The sequence below is a fragment of the Tachyglossus aculeatus genome, chromosome X4 (assembly GCF_015852505.1).
Source record: "Tachyglossus aculeatus isolate mTacAcu1 chromosome X4, mTacAcu1.pri, whole genome shotgun sequence".
NCBI lineage: Eukaryota > Metazoa > Chordata > Mammalia > Monotremata > Tachyglossidae > Tachyglossus > Tachyglossus aculeatus.
The window spans coordinates 31005698-31025268 of record NC_052098.1 but is presented as its reverse complement, the minus strand read 5'-3'; positions in this window follow the sequence as shown (position 1 = coordinate 31025268).

Sequence of the window (19571 nt, the reverse complement as noted above, 5' to 3'; positions counted from 1 at the left end):
AATCTTATTATTTTTCTAAAGCAAATCTATGAAAACCCAGCAGGTCAAATGAAAAACCAGTTATGCTGTGCATATCTGAAAGATTTTGAAATAGACACTTTCCAGCAGAAAGTGGCAAGTGGGAAACCAAATCCCAACACAGCATATACCACCTGAGACAGCAATAGACTTTCCAGTCAACTTGAAGAAGATTAACTTGCACCTGCCACTCCCTGTGTTATAATTAACATGCAGCTATGAGAACAGAGCCATCCCGTAGCAAAGAGATGTCATTCATGGGCCAGGAATCTTTCAGCAAGCCAGTGGCAGATAAAATCACTGGCTCATAGAAGAGGAGGAAGGTGCTTTGGAAAGTGAGTAATCGTGAGCTAAGTTACAACTTGTGGATGAAGACTGCCTAGGTGCATTTCACATTCTTTTCGGAATTGAACTATAGCTTGACATTAAGGACATATGAGAGGTGATGTAGAGCAAGGCAGCAAGTGGTGAATCAGTTGTACAGGTAATTAAGACCTAAATTCTAATCCCAGTCTCCTCACTTATTTGGCTGTGTGGCCTTTAGGTAAGGCTCACCGGTACTCTGAGACTTGGTATCTCAGCTGTGAAATGGTGAGTGCATTCGTCCGATTTGGAAATCTGAACACATTCTCTATGAAATGTTTTGAGAAGCCTGGAAGGAAAGTTCTGTAACAATACATTATCACGTTTTGAAGTTTCTCTTGGCCACAAATCCATGGTTGCCCATATAAGCTTGTTGTGGGCAGGAAATGTGTCTATTGTTGTAGTGCACTTTCCCAAGTGCTTAGTACAGTGCTCTGCACACAGTAAGGTCTCAATACATATGATTGAATGAATGAATGAAAGAATAGTTGGGCATTTTCAAAGCCCGACAGAGTTCATTTTGATGCAAAGCCAACATGGTGCCCATGGGAGAAAGTTGATGTGTAGCCAGTTTGAAGTCTGGGTAGGCTATGGTGGATGGGATGTTCCAGGATCAGACCAGATAGTCCTAAGGAAGGGTGCCAGATTGGGGAGGGAGTGCCTTGATGAGAGTAGCCCCGATCAGTCTACTATAGCCTTATACCCTGGGCTCTACTATATAATATATACTATACTGTGCCTGGAGATCTCCCAGGAAGCCAGGTTGGTTGGGCTTTGGTTCCATTATTTGGTGAGGGGTGGGGGATAGGAAGAGGAGTAGAGAAAGTGTAACCTGAATTGAACCCAGAATGATTAGCTGTGACAGTTAACATAATAATAATTGTGGTATCTATTAAGTGCTTATTATATAATAATAATAATAATAATAATAATAATAATAATGGCATTTGTTAAGTGCTTACTATGTGCCAAGCACTGTACTAAGTGCTAGGGGAGATTCGAGATAATCAGGTCCCACAGAGGGCTCACAGTCTAAGTAGGAAGGAGAACAGGTATTAAATCCCCATTTAGCAGATGAGGCAACTGAGGCACAGAAAAATGAAGTAATTTGCCCAAGGTCACACAGCAAAGTGACAGAGCTAGATTAGAACCCAGGCCCATGCTCGTCCCGCTAAGCCAGGCTGCTTGATAGGGCACTGGGGCACATATAGGGTGATTGAAATCTCCAAGGGAGTGAGTGTAGATGGAGAATAGAAGGGGACCCAGAACTGAACCTTGAGGGACACCCACACAGAGGAGGAGCCCATGAAATAGACTGAGAATGAGCAGACAGAGAGATAGGAAGAGAGCCAGGAGAGGACAGTGTTATTGAAGCTGAGGTTGGATAATGTTTCTAGGAGAAAGGGATGGTTGACAATGTCAAAGGCAGCTGAGAAGTCGAGGAGGATCAGGATGGAGTAGAGGCCATCCTATCCCACCTTGATTATTGTATCAGCCTCCTTGCTGACCTTCCTGCCGCCTTTCACCCCCAACTCCAGTCCATACTTCACTCTGCTGCCTGGATTGTTCAGGCTATTGTTTCCCCTTTCCTCAAGAACCTCCACTGGTTGCCCATCCACCTCCGCATCAAACAGAAACTCTTCATCATTGGCTTTAAAGCCTCCCATCACCTTGCTCCCTCCTAACTCACCCCACTACTCTCCTACTACAGCCCAGCCCACACACTTCACTTTTCTAATGCTGACCTTCTCACTATACCTTGAGTCTCGTCTTTCTCGCCTCTGACCTCTCACCCACGTCCTGCCTCTGGCCTGGAATGCCCTCCCTCTTCATACCCGACAATTACCTCCCCCACTTCAAAGTCTTATTGAAGTCACATGTCCTAGAGGCCTTCCCAGACTAAGCCTTCTTTTCCTCTTCTCCCTCTCCCTTCTGCGTCACCCTGACTTACTCCCTTTATTCATTCCCCCTCCCAGCCCCACAGAACTTATGTACATACCTGTAATTTATTTATTTCTATTCATGTCTGTCTCCCCCTCTAGACTATAAGCTCACTGTGGGCGGGGAATGTGTCTGTACATTGTTGTATTGTACTCTCAAGAAAGCTTAGTACAGTGCTCTGCACACAGTAAGCGCTCGATAAATTTGATTGACTGACTAAGGCCGTTGGATTTGGCAAGAAGAAGATCATTGGTGATCTTTGAGAGGGCGGTTTCTGTGAAGGGAAAGGAAGCCAGATGGGAAGGGGTCAAGGAGAGAATTGGAGGAGGGGAATTTGAGACAGGGGGTGTAGACAATTTGCTCAAGGAGTTTGAAGAGGAATGGTAGAAGGGAGATGGGGCCGTGGGAGGGGGACACAGACATTAAAATAAATTTTAATGTGAGAAAGAGTGTGGTCTAGTGGAAAGAGCACCGACCTGGGAGTGCTGTGTGACCTTAGGCAAGCCAATCCACTTCTATGTACCTCAGTTCCTTCATCTGCAGAGTGAGAATTCGATATGTATTCTCCCTTGTACTTAGACTGTGAGCCCAATTTGCAACCTGATTACCTTGTATGCACCCCAGGGTTTAATATAATGCTTGGCACATAGTAAGTGTTAAACAAATACCACAAGTATTCTTCTTATTATTGTTATTGCTATTACAAATTACAGAGGAGAAATAGTAGGCCACCTGGCAGGAGAGCCTAGGTATCCCAACCTCCAGCTCCATGAACTGTACATTCATTCACGCTGCTCTTGGGAAGGCTGGGGCCTGGCCAGGAGAGTGACGGGGGACAGTCACACAGACCAGTCTGGGGGTACATAGGACTCAGACCATCACCCGTGGCACCTGGCAACGTGACTTTCCTTCCTCTCGCCTGTCTGACTCAGGTGAAATCTCTGTGCCACTCTGCAACCTTATGCCACAGGAAGCTGTACACTTGCAAAAACATAGGACCACACCCATGCCTTCCATAGTGAAAATGCAAGGTTCTGAGGGGGCGGGACCTAGATGGGCGAGGTCCTGGAGGGCGGGGTCTTGGCTAGACACCTTCCCTTCCTCTCTTCCCCCCCAGACCCAAGGCACGCCTGGGGTCTCCCTGAAAGCAAAGGACCAGAGGGGCTGTGTCCTGGGTTTACAGACCTGGCCCTGCCCTCTGCTCTGCCAGGGGTCCGGGGCCCACCTCACCGGACCCATGGTTTAGGAGCGGAGCTGCTCCAACCTCATCCTGAATCAGGTGCCCTCGCCTAGCATCAGAAATTGCACCATCTCCAGCTACACCGTGGAGTACTGGGAGGAAGGTAATAGAACTGGGCAGAGGGCGATGGGCTGCGGGTGGCAGGTGTCTGCTGGGGGGGGTGGGGGGTATACCTTCCAGGTTGCAGCCCGTTTGCCTCCCAAAGGTCTGCTAGGAAAGGCGCGAAGTGTCAGGTGCGGGGAGGAGCCTGGTAAGGGGCGGTTTGCAAAATGTGGCGTCGAACTGTGTGCAAGACCTTGTTCTTCGTGCGCCATCTGGGTGCAGAGCATGGTTTCGGGCGGTGTGCAGAGCGCGAGGCCAGCCGGTGATCGGGAAGAACCCGCCTTCGGATAGTTTGCAGAGCTCGGGACCCGGGGTTGTGCCCAGCGTGCTGTTATCATTCAATTAGTGGTATTTTTTGAGCGCTGGCTGGAAGCAGAGCACTGCACTGATAAACACGCTCCCTCATATCATGCTGTGAATTTCGTAAGCCATGATAAATGAAGTGTAGAAATCTTTTCGCTATATATATCAAAACTGCAAGTCAGCGTTTTCTTTTTTGATAACTTTTAAGACATATGGGGAATTACCAAAATGGGGAACACAAAACTTTTGTGAAACAGGGCTATTCAAAAAATTTAAAGCATCAACAAAGACAAAATCAGTTCAATTCAGAGAAAAAAATTAGAATTTCAAGGAATTACAAGTACATAAGCGTGAAGATAACCATTATAACTGCCTCAAACTAGATCATACTTCAGTCTGTGTTTTTTTAAACCACAAGGAGAACTCAGGTATAGCAACCATTCAGTAGTATTTATTTTGTGCCTGCTACATTCGGAGTGCTGTAATAATAATAATGATGGTATTTGTTAAGTGCTCACTATGTGCCAAGCACTGATATAAGAGCTGGAGCATTGTTCTAAGCGCTGGATAATAATGGCATTTGTTCAGCACTTACTGTGTGCCAAGCACAATTCTAAACGCTGGGGTAGATACAAGGTAATCAGGTTGTCCCACTTGGGGCTCACAGTCTTAATCCCCATTTTACAAATGAGCTAACTGAGGCACATAGAAGTGAAGTGACTTGACCAAGGTCACACAGCCGACAAGTGGCGGAGCTGGGATTAGAACCCATGACCAAGTGCTTGTTAGTAGGCAAGATTCCTGCCTTCAAGGAATGCATAATCCTGTGGGGAGACAGACACTAAAATACATTTCAAATAGGAGGAGGGGGAGTCAGAAGGACCCCGGTTCTTTAATCCCGGATCTGCTCCGTACCAGCTGTGTGACCTTGGGTAAATCATATAGCTTCTCTGTGCCTCAGTTCCCTCATCTGTAAAATGGGGATTAAGACTGTGAGCCCCATGTGGAACATAGATGGTGCCCAACCAGATTAGCTTGCATTTACCCCAGCGCTTAATACAGTGACTACCACGCAGTAAGTGATTAACAGATACCTTAAATAAAAAAAATTAATGCTTAATAGGATATGTAAGATATTACATAAGAGAAGATGGAGAGTACTTAAGCGCAGGGTTGGAGGTGGTAGTGAAGTGCCCAAATGGCAGTTAAAATCATATAAACTAGGGAGAAGAGAAGTTAATTGGGGAAGGTCCCCTGAAGAATGGGATTTCAGAAGGGCATTGAAAATGGGGAGAGCTGTGTCTTGTCTGTAAGCTATGAAGGGGGAGGGAGTTCCAGGTCAATGGTGGGAGAGATGAGAACAAGGCATCAGGATTGGTTAACTGAGAGATGGTGGTCTGCTAGTGCTGGAGCAGTGGACACTGTGGGCACAGCCTGGTTCTAGCCATGTTCAGACGCATATTCATTCAATCGTATTTATTGAGCGCTTACTGTGTGCAGAGCACTATACTAAGCGCTTGGGAAGTACAAGTTGGCAACATATAGAGACCCAACAACGGGCTCACAGTCTAGATTGAAGGCAGAGGCAGAGCTGAGCTCAAGGCACTGAAGGAAAAATAGAAAATGTATTTTTATAGCACCTACTATCTAAGAACTATATTTTCCAGAAGATAAAGACAAATATTAAGTGCTTTCTGGAAATGAGACCCAACGAAGCCAGGCAGAGGCCCTTATATTCAAGAGGGGGAATGATGGTCTGTGTTCCCGCTTTTCTCCACTTCTGTCTCTCTCTCTCCCTTCCTTCCTCCCTCCCTTCCACCATCCTCATGGTCAAATATGGAATAGATTGTTGATTGAACATTAGGCTTTTCAGCCACATCCTTAAGCATGGCTATGACCTCACTAATTTTAGTCTCATCTTTGAAAATCATGAACATATATATATGCACACTCACATACACACATCTTTAAATGAATAGCAGGTGTCTCTCATTTTGAGGGATTTTAGCCTTATTAATGCCCAAATAATATTTTCTTTAAGAAGATCTTTAAAAGTAGAGCTACAGTAATGTAGGTGAGTAGTGAGCTCACTTTATTAACTAACCCTGCATTTAAGGGGCAGATTTTAAATCAGCTCTAGAGCTACACAAAACCTCCACCCACACGTTTCAAAGCTTTTTGGCTTCTAATTCCTATGGAAAACCAAAATTTATCGGTGTCTACCCTTAAAAAAACAACAACATTCTGTTCTTTCTTAAATTCAGAACATATACTATAAATGGAATTATTGATTGCTTTTATAAATTAAGAAAAAACCTTATGTCTCTAAAACATAACAATCATAACATTCTTGTTAAGTGCTTACTGTGTGCCATGCACTGCTCTAAGTGTTGGGGTAGATACAAGTTACTCATGTTAGACACATTCCCTTTTCCACATGGGGCTCATAGTCTAAGTACAAAGGAGTAGGATTTAATTCCCTTATTACAGATGAGGTCCTCTGACTCCCAGGCCTGTGGTCTTTCCACTAGGTTATGTTGCTTCTCTATTAAAATAGTTCAGTGGTTGGTTTGCATTTTTAAACTCAACATCGTTTCACAAAGTGTTTAGTACAGTACTCTGCATACAGTAAGCCCTCAATAAATACTACTGATTGTTTGACTGATCATCATTGGCATCAGAATTTTATAAGCACCTATTGTGTGTGGAGCACTATTCATTCTTTCACTCAATCATATTTATTAAGCTCTTACTGTGTGCAGAGCACTGTACTAAGCACTTAGGAGAGTAATAATAATGTCTGGTATTTGTTAAGCACTTATTGTGTGCCAGACACTGTACTTTGGTTTTGTTCTCTGTCTCCCCCTTTTAGACTGTGAGCCCACTGTTGGGTAGGGACTGTCTCTATATGTTGCCAACTTGTACTTCCCAAGCTCTTAGTACAGTGCTCTGCACACAGGAAGCGCTCAATAAATATGATTGATGATGATGATGATGATACTAAGTGCTTGGGTGGGTGCAAGTAAATCGGGTTGGACCCAGTCCTTGTCCCACATGGGTTCACAGTCTTAATCCCCATTTTGTTTTGTTGTCTGTCTCCCCCTTCTAGACTGTGAGCCTGTTTTGGGGGTAGAGATTATCCCTATCTGTTGCTGAATTGTACTTTCCAAGCACTTATACAGTGCTCTGCACACAGTAAGTGCTCAATAAATATGACTGATTGAATGAATTTTATAGATGAGGTAACTGAGGCACAGAGAAGTTAAGTGACTTGCCCAAGGTCACACAGCAGGCAGACAAGTGGCAGAGCCGGGATTAGAACTGATGACCTTCTGACTCCCAGCCCTGTGCTCTAGCCACTACGCCATGCTGCTTCTCCACAATATGATAATAAACAGACACATTTCCTGCCCACAATGATCTTACAGTCTAGAGGGGAAGATAGACATGAATATAAATAAATAAATTACAGATATGTGCATAAGTGTTGTGGGCATGGGAGGAGGGATGAATAAAGAGAGCAAATCAGGATGATGCATAAGGGAGTGGGTGAAGAGGAAAGGAGGGCTATACTATATTAGGCACTTTGAAGTTGGCATACATACACCCATACATATAGAAGCAGCATGGGGTAGTGCACAGTGCCCAGGTTTGGAATTCAGAAGGACCTGGGTTCTATTCCCTGCTCTGCCACTTGCCTGCTGTGTGACCTTGGGCAAGTACTTCACTTCTCTGGGCCTCAGTTACCTCATCTGTAAAATGGGGATTGAGACAGTGACCTCTACTTGTATGTTGCTTGTATAATAATAATAAGAATAATTATGGTACTTGTTAAGCATTTACTATGTGCCAAGCACTGTTCTAAGTGCTATGGGAGGTAAAGTTGATCAGGTTGAACACAGTCCTTGTCTCACATGGGGCTCACACTCTATGCCAGCCCTCAGTACAGTGCCTGGCACATAATAAGTGCTCGACAAACACCACAATTATTCTTGTTATTATAGTAAGTATATATATGATATATGTATATATGCCATATTTTTAGTTGTCCTACATACTCTAAGATGACACCACAGATAGTGACATTCACCCATGAATGTGGGTCCCCTTTTCTCATCTCCCTCACTGCAGGTGAAGAAGCTGGGTAGGTCTGGTAGTAAGCTATGATAGTAATATTTCCTGCTGAAAGAATCTAGTTGAATAACTTTTAAATTGTTCAATTAATGAAAAATCTTCTTTGGAGAATTTTTTTCATAACAGTATTGGCAAAGTCAAGTTTAATTTCGAGCAGGAGCTGACCAAATGTTGAAGCAGATGATCATTCCTTATCTAAAGTACCACAGATTACAATCAGACGATGGACGGATCCATCCTAGCCTTCACCCCATATTCTCCCCACAAGCTACCCACATCTCTGTCAGCCACACACAAACACACAGCACAATCAAGCAAATGCTCTGTCACACACATGCACGTGATTCAGGGGGCAGAATCTAAGAATAGAATTAAGCCTTTAAACAAGCAGGCAATCAGTCAATCAGTCTGTGAATCAGTGGTATTTATTGAGTGCTCTCCACTTGTAAGTTCATTCATTCAATCATGTTTATTAAGTGTTTACTGTGTGCAGAGCACTGTACTAAGCGCTTGGGAAAGTACAATGCAGCAATAAAGATTGACAATCTCTGCCCATAACGAGCTCTCAGTGAACTAAACATTTATGCTTGCCTTCTGTGGCTTTTGACAATGGAGTTTAGAGTATCATATTTCCCCCAACTGACCATGTGTTAACTGAGGATATGTGCAACCCACTCACCAAGGCTATAACATCCACAAGAGAATAGGCAGATAGAGGAGGAAAATAATCAGGATAAGATAATGTAAAGGGAGCAGGCAGGAACAGAACACAGATGTGAGACCAATTGAATGGAAAGAGAAATTCAAGTGGTGGATATAGTAATAATAATTAATTATTACATGAGAATTATAATGGTACTGAAAAGAGAATGACTAAATTATATCAATGAAGAATCAAAAACTAAAAGAAGATGGCAAAAGCAATTTTGAAAGAAAATGGTACAAAAATGCAAAGGAAAGAAAAATTCTAATGTGATTTCTTAGGGGAAAATAAATTGTTCTAAACAAGGACTGTAAAGACGTTAGTAAATGAAAAGCAAAATATTGTATCCCCTCCCAGTGGTTTACAAAGGCCCAGAAAAATTCACAAGCTACCACCTAGTCTGAATCACAATAAAAACAAATTCCCAAGGGAACTAAAACTGCAAATGAAATTCTGCCTATAAGCAGAAAATGAAATGAAACCCAAATGCCAAGGGGTTGTCATGTAATGAAACATGAGCATTTTTCTCTGGATTTCACTCAGGATATGGTGAGAGAGTTTGAAATAGATGCCCTTTATGGCAATGGTAAGATCTGGACTAATAGCATAGCAATTGGAATAAAAAAAATAAGAAACTGAGCAGAAACAGCTGCTTAAGTCATTGTGATACTAGTCTTGTTTTTCACCCAGTTATGGAGGCTGGTAACATGCTTTTCATTGTTTTCCCTCCAAATTCAGTTTGGTTCCCCTTGATAAGGACAAGACTGTGCTGCTGAAGACAAGGCAGCCATCTCATGGAAAGTATTTTATGGTGTCTTCTGCCTCCTAATTGTTTGCCAAATCTGATGAACAGACATCTTTGTTTCTCAAGATATTGGGGACCCTGCCCACCTCCTATCCTCTTTCCAATCCCTCTCATCACTGACCAGCCTGAAGTCTGGGGGGATTGTTCTGATTTAGATCATTCTGATTTAGATCTGTTTATTTGTATCAGTGTCTGTTTCTCTTCCTCTATACTGTGTGCTTGTGGTCAGGGATTGTCACTGTTTATTGTTGCATTGTACTTTCCCAAGCTCTTAGTACAGTGCTCTGCACACAGTAAGTGCTTAATAAATGTGATCATTTTTCTAAAAAGCAGTTTAATCTATGCCTCCTCGTGCCTCACAAATCTCCAATTGCTGCCCGTCCACCTCCATATCAAACAGAAACTCTTTACCATTGTCTTTAAAACACTCAATCTGTTCTCTGCTCCCCTAACTTCACGGATCTCCTCCTACACCTCAGCCCATACACTTCACTCTTTTAACACCAACCTACTCACTGTACCTCGATCTCATCCATTTTATCACCAGCGCGTTTCCCACATCACCCCTCTGGCCTGAAACTCCCTCATACTAATAATAATTACAATAATAATAGTAATTAGTATAATTATAATATTTGTTAAGCACTTACTATGTCCCAAGCACTGTGCTAAGCGCCAGGGTAGATGCAGGTCCCACATGGGGTTCACAGGCTAAATAGGAGGGAGAACAGGCATTGAGTCCCCATTTTGCAGATGAGAGAACTGAGGCACAGAGATATTAAGTGACTTGGCCAAGGTCAAACAGCAGGTAAGTGGCAGAGCTGAGATTAGACCCCAGGTACTCTGAATCCCAGGCCTGTGCTTTTTCCACTAGGCCATGATGCTTCCATGAGAGTGGCATTCTGTGGGATAGCAGACCACCCCTCTCCTAAACCCTCTTAAAATCACATCTCCTCTGAGCCCTTCCTTCCCTAAGTACTTATTTTTGTACTTAGGGAAGGAAGTCCCTAAGTCTTGTACTCCCTTCTGTGTTGCCTATGCACATGAACCCATACTCCTTAAGTACTGGGTTAATCACCCTGCCTTCAGCACTACAGCACTCACATACACACTCAGGTATTCTGCCAATTCCCTTATCTGTAATTTATTTTAATGTCTAACCTTTTAGACTGTAAGGTAGATTGTAAGGTCCTTGTGAGTAGGGAGGATGTCTACCACCTCTATGGCACTGAACTCTCTCATAGTACGGTGTTCTGCACATGGTAAGTCATCAATAAATGTCATTGATGGCTTGATTGCAAAAAATCAATTAGAAAAGATATGTTTGAAGTATGAATTTTAAGTAGAGCGGAACAAATTAGGTCCTTTTCCTTATCCTTTGAAAACAATGAAATGGAATCACACTTTACAAATAAGAGAAAATAGTTGCTATTTTTTATGTAGAGCATTGTCAGCCTAAGCAATTCATTGCCCCCTGACAGAAATACTACAGTTAAATTTTAATTAAGAGACGTAGTTATATGATTGGTAACAATTCTTGAAGAAAATGATGGTAATCAATTTTCATTCTTCATAAAAGAAGGCTTTGCTTGCAGGAGACCAGAAATACATTTTGCTCCAGCTTTTTCAGCCATTGAGAGGCAAGAAACCAGTCATACTCACACAGAAGAGGTTTCGGCTTGTATGATCAACTAAGGAAGTTATTAGGCTAGTGATTTTACTCACAAATCATTTCATCTTTATGTCTCCAAGGGCTTTATAAAATTAGCCTGTTAGTCCCTGAAAAAAATAAATCAAGCACTGCCTGAGATGAAAGTAGTGAACACTGCAGGTGCCTGGGTCTCAGCCTCTAAAACCCTGTAATTCATTCATTCAATCATATTTATTGAGCACTTACTGTGTGCAGAGCACTGTACTAAACACTTGGGAAGTACAAGTTGGCAACATATAGAGATGGTCCCTACCCAACAGCGGGCTCACAGTCTAGAAGGGGGAGACAGACAACAAAACAAAACATATTAACAAAATAAAATAAATAGAATAAATATGTACAAATAAATAAATAGAGTAATAAATACATACAAACATATATACATATATACAGGTCGTGTGGGGAAGGGAAGGAGGTAAGGCAGGGGGGATGGGGAGGGGGAGGAGGGGAAGAGGAAGGAGGGGGCTCAATCTGGGAAGGCCTCCTGGAGGAGGTGAGCTCTCAGTAGGGCTTTGACGGGAGGAAGAGAGCTAGCTTGGCGTATGTGCGGAGGGAGGGCATTCCAGGCCAGGGGGATGATGTGGGCCAGGGGTCGACGGCGGGACAGGCGAGAACGAGGCACAGTGAAGAGATTAGTGGCAGAGGAGCAGGGGGTGCGGGCTGGGCTGTAGAAGGAGAGAAGGGAGGTAGGAGGGAGTGAGGTGATGGAGAGCCTTGAAGCCGAGGGTGAGTTTTTGCCTGATGCGTAGGTTGATTGTTAGCCACTGGAGATTTTTGAGGAGGGGAGTAACATGCCCAGAGTGTTTCTGGACAAAGACGATCCGGGCAGTGGCATGAAGTATGGAGTGAAGTGGGGAGAGACAGGAGGATGGGAGATTGGAGAGGAGGCTGATGCAGTAATCCAGACGGGAACCTAAATTCTTTCAGAGCTCTAGAACCTGGCCCCATATTTCCAAAGATTGGACTGAAACATAGAATAGGTAAATGCATAGACTAAAGGCACCGAAAAGTGCACATCACCCTTGCGTCTCCGGGAGAAATGGATAAGACCATCTTTTTATCTCTAAGATAAGAGCTCATAAAGTTGCACACTACTTTTGCAAACCCCAATATATATCATTTCTTGGATTGAAAACAAAATCCCTTCCAGCTGTTCAGCTCCATTATTCTATGAGTGTTTATCTTGTTTCTCTTGGTTTCATATACATACACACACACACACACACACACGTGTGTGTGTGTGTGTATGTGTGTGTGTGTATATATATATATAGAGAGAGAGAGAGAGAGAGAGGTCAACCTGATTTCTACTTAATATGACTGCAGCTATTAGCTCTAGGGAAATATAGTCTCTCTACTGATTTTCCAATGAGTTGATCAAAAGAGAAAAGAGAACAGATTATTTAACACCTTTCCCTAGTGTTTCTCCAAGAATGTAGTGCTGCTGTCTGCCAAACATTTTACAGATTCACGATAAATCGTATTAAATTATTCATCAGGCATTGGAGGCAGAAGTAGGCAAAAGCAAATATCCAGGGTGGTAGGTGGGAGGCATTCCCATCTCTTACCTGCAAATTAAAGTGTGGTGGAGCAGGTGCTGTTTCCTCAATTGAAAGCATGTCTCATCCTCTCACTGTATAAAACGGTCCCAAATGTAGGGGAGCAATTCAGATACCCGAATGATTCTAAATAGATCAGCCATGGTGCCATTATGTCACCGTATGTTCGTGTCAGAGTGAACAGTTGAGTCTATGCTACCTGTGAAGGTAGGAGAAGGAATTGGAAATCTCAGCAGATAACCTCTTCAGTGAACCTAGTGGAAATAAGTAGAGTAGTGGGATACAGATCCTCAGGGAGAATGAAAGATATGAACCAAATCCATAGGCTGACAGAAAGAAGCAGTGACAGATGATGTTGGATTATTGAAGAATAAGAGCTGTACCATCCCACCCCCGGCAAGGCTGAAAAAGGACCTGTTTTATGGCCTCTGTTTCATTCACTGGAAATCACCAAGGTTCCTCGCCTGACGGCTCTAATTTTTTTTTTATCTTACTCTTCTTCCCAACCCACTTTTCCCCTCAAGAGGTACCTGTAAAATTTACCCAACTGTGCAGCAAAGTTTGCTAGGTTGTCGGATGCTGCGTGAAGAACACAATGTCTTTTGTGTTGAGGTTCGTAAACCCAACCTCACCCCTTCTACACCCCTCTTACCTTATTCCACCCTCTTCTGTTTTGGATTTCCTGCCCCCAAGCTCCAAACCTGGAACTAGTCCATTCTTTTAACTCCAGTGTTTTTGGACAACTTCTGTTGCTGTTGCCGCTGCTACCACTACTAAAACCCCATCCTTGGCTAGCAGTTCCTGACTTCTGGGAGCCATAAGTTAAGGAGACAAGAACAGATCAGGGTGGGATATCAGGAGGTCAGGCAATGTTAATGGCAACAGATGAGATCCTTGGGGGAAGATGAGATCCTTGGGGGCAGGTGGTAGCGGAGGTGAGGAAGTGCTGAGAGGGGACTGCTACCATTGACCTCCACCCCCAACACTGCTGACTACCTTCCCCTCATCATAGCTCAGAATAGCCCTGGTACCTTTGGCTTTGAAACTCAGGAAGAAAGAAACCACAATCCATTGAAGGGACTGTTAAAATGATTTTTAACAGTGACAACAGTTTTATGAGTGTGAGTGTGTGTGTGTGTGCACACGTGCTCACCCATGCACCCACAAGTGTGAATTTTAAAAAGAATCAATCAGTGAATGGTATTTATTGAGCACTTACTGTGTGCAGAGTGTGTGGGAGAGTACCATAGAGTTTGTAGACACGATACCTGCCCTCAGGGTATTTACATTCTAAAATCCATGGGGAGAGGGGTGTACCCAAGGACTAGGGAGACAAGCAGAGGGGAGTGAGTTTAGTATATGCCTAGAACAGGGCTCTACACACAGTAAGGACTCAAGAAATAGTGTTGATTGATTGATTGGTGGATTGTGGGGGTAAGGAAGCATCTGGGAATCAGAGAAGAGTGGGGCAAGAGGGACAAGATTAGGAAGGAGCTGGGTAATTTACCTGATATATTTTCACTGTGGAAACCTGAAAGGAAATCACTTTGACAGGAAATGATTTTTCCACTGGGCTGACATGGAATTTCTGTCCAGTTATTATTATTATTATTATTATTGTTGTTGTTGTTGTTGTTATTGTCATTGTTGTTAAACACTTACTATGTGCCAAGCACTGTACTAAACTCTGCGGTAGATACAAGATAATCAGGTTGGAGACAGTCCCTGTCCTACATAGGGCTAACGATCTAAGTAGGAGGGAAGGTGATATAATCCCCTTTTACAGATGAAGAAACACAGAGATGTTAAGTGACTTGCCCAAAGTCACACAGCAGACAAGTGGCAGAGCTGGGATGAGACTCAGGTTCTCTGACTCCCAGGTCAGTGCTCTTTCCACTTGGCAACACTTCTCCCATGTTGGTAGATATAGCTTGGAAAAATGGTAGATGCCACTTGCCTGCTATGTGGTCTTGGACAAGTAGTCACTTAACTTCTCTGTGCCTCAGTTTCCTCATCAGTAAAATGGAGATTCAATGCCTGTTATCTCTCGTACTTAGACTGTAGGACAATTACTATTATTGCTATTATTCTCATTATAATTATTATTGACAATGGGAACATTTGCTGAAGGAATGAATTATGTAAGAGTCACTTTTCCATCACTGTTAACAGCACCTCCATACTCCCCATTTCTCAAGTCCCCAAGCTTGGCATTATCTTTGGATCCTCCCTTGCTTTCCATCCCCATATTCAGTCTATCACCAAATTCTATCATTTTTTTCCTCCACACCATTTTCAGGACCTGCCCTTTCTTCTTCATCCAGTGGCCCTACACTGGTCCAGGCATGTATCCTTTCCCATCTCAACCACTACATCAGCTTCCTCATAGGCCTCCCTGCCTCCAATCTCATTTCTCTCTAAGCCGTCCTTCACTCTACTGCCCAGATGATTTTTCTAAGCACCTCAGCTCACATACGTCATTCCTTTTTAGCTAACCTACTCACTGAGCCTCACTCTTGACTCTGCCTCCTCTGCCCTGTGTGGAGTAACCTCCTCCGTAAACTCTGACAGACCACCCAATTTTCAAAGCCCTTCTGAAAGCCCTCCCTAATTATTTACCAGATTTCTTCCCACTTAATCAATCAGTAGTATTTATTGAAAGCTTACTATGATTTTTCTAAAACATTTTTCCGTGCCAGTCTCCCCACTCCTCAAAAACCTCCAGTGGTTTCCCTTTCCTTGATGCCTCAAACATAAACTCTGGACTATTGGCCTGAAGTTCTCAATCATCTCTCTCCATCCTACTTATCCACTCTCTCCACCCAGTGCACTTCAGCTCACATACTTCATTCCTTTTTAGCTAACCTACTCACTGAGCCTCACTCTTGACTCTGCCTCCTCTGCCCTGTGTGGAGTAACCTACTCCATAAACTCTGACAGACCACCCAATTTTCAAAGCCCTTCTGAAAGCCCTCCCTAATTATTTACCAGATTTCTTCCCACTTAATCAACCAGTAGTATTTATTGAAAGCTTACTATGTGCCTGTTACTCCCTCCTCAAAAATCTCCAGTGGCTACCAATCAACCTATGCATCAGGCAGAAACTCCTCACCCTTGGCTTCAAGGCTCTCCATCACCTCGCCCCCTCCTACCTCACCTCCCTTCTCTCCTTCTACAGCCCAGTCCGCACCCTCCGCTCCTCCACCGCTGATCTCCTCACCGTACCTCGCTCTCGCCTGTCCCGCCATCGACCCCCGGCCCACGTCATCCCCCGGGCCTGGAATGCCCTCCCTCTGCCCATCCGCCAAGCTAGCTCTCTTCCTACCTTCAAGGCCCTGCTGAGAGCTCACCTCCTCCAGGAGGCCTTCCCAGACTGAGCCCCTTCCTTCCTCGCCCCCTCGTCCCCCTCTCCATCCCCCCATCTTACCTCCCTCCCTTCCCCACAGCACCTGTATATATGTATATATGTTTGTACATATTTTTTTACTCTATTTATTTATTTAATTTATTTGTACATATCTATTCTATTTATTTTATTTTGTTAGTATGTTTGGTCTCTATCTCCCCCTTTTAGACTGTGAGCCCACTGTTGGGTAGGGACTGTCTCTATATGTTGCCAATTTGTACTTCCCAAGCACTTAGTACAGTGCTCTGCACATAGTAAGCGCTCAATAAATACGATTGATGATGATGATGATGATGATGATGATGATGCAGAGCACTGTACTAAGCACTTGGGAGAGATTAGTACAACAGAATTAACAGACACATTTCTTGTCCACAGCAAGCTTCCAGTCTAGAGGGGGAGGCAGACAATAATATGAATACTTAATTTGTAATATATAATTTAAAGATATGTACACAAGTGCTGTGGGGTTGGGGGTGGGAGGAATATCAAATGTCCAAAGGTCACAGATCCAAGTAAGGTCACAGAACCAAGTATCCTTATATCCCCTTACTGCCACTTCAGCCTTGTTTCATAAATCCCGAAGAATGTAGGTATATAAGTAGTATATATATATATATATATATATATATATATATATATATATATATATATATATATATTTATCTGTAATTCATGTTAGTGCCCATCTTTCCAACTAGATTGAAAATTCCTTGAAAACAGGGATTCTTGTCTTCTAACTGTATTGTACTCTCCCAAGCACTGAACACCGTACTTTGTGCATGCTGTTGATTGGATTGAAGATCAAGGGGTACGTCCATGGACTTCTGTGGCAGAGGAATAGTATGCATCTTTACCCCTGGACATAGCTGTGACGTTTATATTGTTCATTCTGAAATGACATTAACAGATAATTAAAATAGAGACAAACTTTCTGTGGACTATAAATTAGTCTACAAAGAGCCCCTGTATAGTGAATGAGACTTGTGCTCAGCGCTCATTGGACAACAGTTAAAATAATTCAGCCAATCCATTGCAACTTCCATTGTCTTCATGTGGTGCACTCCCAGCTGGCACATGCTGTTCCTCTCCAGCCAACCTATTCACTGTACCCTATTCTTGACTCTACCTTCTCCCTGCTGCCCAGAGTGTCTTCTGTCTTCATATCTGACAGACTGCGCCTAGAATGGTCTGTTGATTTATGTATTTTCTTCTCTTCACCTCACTGGCAGGAGCTTAGGGAGGAATGAAGACAGTGAGTTGGGGAATGGTGAGTGAAGAGAGCAGATAGGTAAGGTAGGGTGAATCAATGCACTTTTGTTTGATGCAGTGCTATACAGGTTTAGAGGAGAGGAGGGATGTGTATCGAGCGATAATTCAATAAGAGGATCTGAGCTGCAATGTGTAATATATATTGGAAAGGGGAGAAAGGCTGGAGGCAGGGAGACCAGGGCCGAAGCTGGTAAAATAGTCTAGCCATGCTATAACTAGAACTCGTACCAAAATGGTGTCTGGTTGTGTGGAGAGGGTGGGCATATGGGGCAAGATCACAGGACTGAACATATCTAGGCTGCACACTCACACAGAAGTAGTGGAACAGAGGCCAAAGAGTGAGGGGAGTGGGTAAGTGGATTGAGTAGCTACTCTGGTTCTCAGAACCATTCCTGCCACCTGGGGTTCCCACACCATCCATCAGCACTTTAGTGGGGCAGGTAAGCTGAGGCCAAAGCCCAGAGCTGGAGGAGGGCTAGAGGCTAAGTGTAATTTCAGAGCCTTTGAGTGATTTTGCCAGTAGTTCATGGGGGAAGGAGGGAGAGGGGGAACAAAGACCATGATTCCACTGTCCACATCTCTTGGAGCCTGAATTTGGGAGGATATAATAATAATAATAATGGTATTTGTTAAGTGCTTACTATGTGTTCTGTTATAAGCACTTAAGCACTGTTCCAAGCGCTGGGGTAGATACAAGGTAATCAGGTTGGACACAGTCCCTGTCCCACTTGGGGCTCACAGTCTCAATCCCCATTTTACAGATGAGGTAATTGAGGCACAGAGAAGTTAAGTAACTTGCTCAAGGTCACACAGTGGACAAATGACAGAGCCGGGATTAGAATTTACGACCTCTGACTCCCAAGCCCATGCTCTTGACACTAGGCCATGCTGCAGAGAAGGGGAGGGGCTGATGTGCAGCAGGGAACAGAGAGAAGAGGCAGAGAGGAGCAGGTTGCGGCATCCTGCAAGAAAGCCATCCAGCATAGCACATGTGTCTGAGAAGGAGAGAGTGGCGAGGGTGGAGGGGAAAGGGCAGAACCAGGAATCCCAGGCCCAGAGGCCCAGTACAGGGGTTGTGGCACCAGTCTAGGATCAGTGTTCATTCATTCATTTAATCATATTTATTGAGTGCTTACTGTGCAGAGCACTGTACTAGGAGCTTGGGAGAGTACATTACAACAATAAACAGTCACATTCCCTGCCTACAACGAGCTTAAAGTTTGGCTAGGGGAACTGTCTCTTTTTAGAGACAGTGGATAGAGCATGGGCTTGGAAGTCAGAAGGACCTGGGTTCTAATTCCGGCTCCCCCATTTGTCTGCTGGGTGACCTTGGGCAAGTCTTTTCACTTTTCTGTGCCTCAGTTTCCTCATCTATAAAATGGGGATTAAGACAGTGATCCCCATGTGGGACAGGGACTGTGTCCAACCTGATTAGTTAATGTCTATCCCAGTGTTTAGAACAGTGTGTGGCACATAGTAAGCATTTAACAAATAACACAGTTATTATCATTATTATTATTTTTCCCACTGCCTCTGGCTGTTGCTGCTCTCAGCCTCATCCTGGAGAGAGAGCAGGGTCCACAGGCACAGCTTGCGGCTTGGCTTGGCCCAACAGCCTTGGGAATTCAGTAATTACACAAAAAGGGGTGATGGGAGCAGTTGGGAAAGGAGGGAGGTTTCAGATTAGGGGTTGACTCTGAAAATCACTTCAGCCGAAGAAGTGCATACTGATGATATCATGCAGAGTGCTGCATGTCATCATCACGCAGATGCATGTTGCGTCATGTGTATGTGGTGGTGGGTGGGTGGTGCATTTTGGTGCCAGACCCTCTGAAGCCAGTCCTGTCACTGTTATACTAATTCTGTACCAGCTCCAAATTGGGCTGAAACTGTTGGGTTTTCCCAGTACAGGAGCTAATCTTTGATCACATAATTGGATTTTCCTGTGTACTTCTTGATAGGCTAAGAGGCTTACTAATTGACTCTCTATTGGTCTATTGTTGTTCCCATTCCC